Source organism: Portunus trituberculatus, chromosome 44 (genome assembly GCF_017591435.1).
Source record: "Portunus trituberculatus isolate SZX2019 chromosome 44, ASM1759143v1, whole genome shotgun sequence".
Taxonomy (NCBI): Eukaryota; Metazoa; Arthropoda; class Malacostraca; order Decapoda; family Portunidae; genus Portunus; species Portunus trituberculatus.
The window spans coordinates 26,861,740-26,863,587 of NC_059298.1; positions in this window are offsets into that span (position 1 = coordinate 26,861,740).

Genomic DNA, 1,848 nt, shown 5'->3' on the forward strand with positions numbered 1-1,848 from the left:
ATTAGCTCGTTATCTCAATATAACAATTGTTGTATTCCCGAGATAACGGAATAATTTTCTCGAGATCTCGAAAAAAAAAATTGTTTTCTCGAGATAAAGAGGTTATTCATTCGAAATATCAGGAAAACAAACATAATGTGAGGGCGTTTCCATCATACACGATTCCCTCCCTGACACTAACGTCAATGTAGGTAACCCTATTTCTCTGTTTTGTGTTTGTGTGCTAAATGAGTTTTTAAATGAATAAATGAAATGTCTGCATCTCTCGGTCATCATCCGATATCCATGGAGACGCCCAGGGCCTCGTAGCTGGTCAGCTATATAGTTAATAGCTACATCAGGATCACTTTGACTGCGCCGCCGTTAAAGATGAAGCTTCGCTAGCTGTCTCTTTAAATGGCGCACACTGATATGAATATTATCTGTAGACTGTAACAGCAAGGCATAATGCTATTTTAGCCTGCCTGAGGCCCTGATTGAAGAGATATAATATTATGATGCAGTGATCAATATCCTCCTGCTCCGACGACATTGCTGCACTGAATGACGTTTCCTGCAATGATTTATATAGTTTTGTTTGATCGAGATCTCGAATTAATTATGTCGCTATCTCGATAAAATAAAGTTTTGCTTTCTTGAGATCTCGAGAAAATTATTCTGTTATCTCGGGAAAACAACATTTGATATATTGAGATAACGAGATAATTAACTCGTTATCACGGGAAAACAAATTAAATTAACTCGTTATCACTGGAAAACGGAGGAAATATAATGTATGAATATATGGCACTTCTAGTCTTCCGTAGGGCCCTAATATAGGAATCACTGCGCCGCTAATTGGTGAAACCTGAACAGAGTTTCCCACACTCTTCAAGTGAACTTACAAGCACTACAGGCCATAACGTAAAAAAAAAAAAAAAAAAAAAAAAGAGGAGAATGAATTCCAGCTGCTGGTGACGACTTATTAGTTAAAAGCTGCTGATTTGGTAGCTTAGACTCGGTGATTAATGTGCCTTCGAGTTACTGTCGCTATGTTACTGCGAAAAAAAAGTACAAGCTTGACATCCGATCATTTCAGGCAACTTAGGCAACAGAGCAAACTATCTGTCTGCAGTCTTTGCTCTGTGAATGCCATGGGTTGCATATCGAAGACGCTTTTAAAGAAAATATGAAAGGTAAAAAAAATAAATCCCTTAATGAGATATTATTCATATCACGCATGTGCATTAAATAAAAAAAAAAAGTGGTTTTACTGCAATGATCTATGTATTCCGCATCAGTTTTCCATAGGCTAATTTCGCAAAAAAATAAATGAAATGATAACAATAATAAGAAGGAAAACAACACCAGGCACGCAGGGTAGTAAAAAAAAAAAATAAAATAAATAAAAAAAGCATTATCATAAGTTACATGTCACCTTCATACCCATGTTCTTGGTAGAGATGTAATTTCCTTATACCACAGATGCGCTTGGGTGGTGATATGGGTCCTGATATGGGTACTACTATAAATAAAATTGCCTGTACCGCTAATGGGTGGAAGCTGGACAGCGTTTTCCATATTCTTAAAGTATACGTACCTACGGGTGCTATAGGCTATAGCATAAAGAAAAAAAGGAGAAAAAAAAAAAAACACTGGTGAAGAGGAAGATGGTTAAAATTGAGAGTATTTCAGCAGCACACACACACACACACACACACTGCACTTAAAGAAAAAAAAAATCACATCGTAGCTGTTTCTACCTGACGAGAGTTGGAGGCAGCGAGGACAATATCCCGCATTTTGTGGTGGTTGTAATACTTCTCTCCATCTTTTATCTCCGAGTCCTCCATCCATAGCACGCCTAGG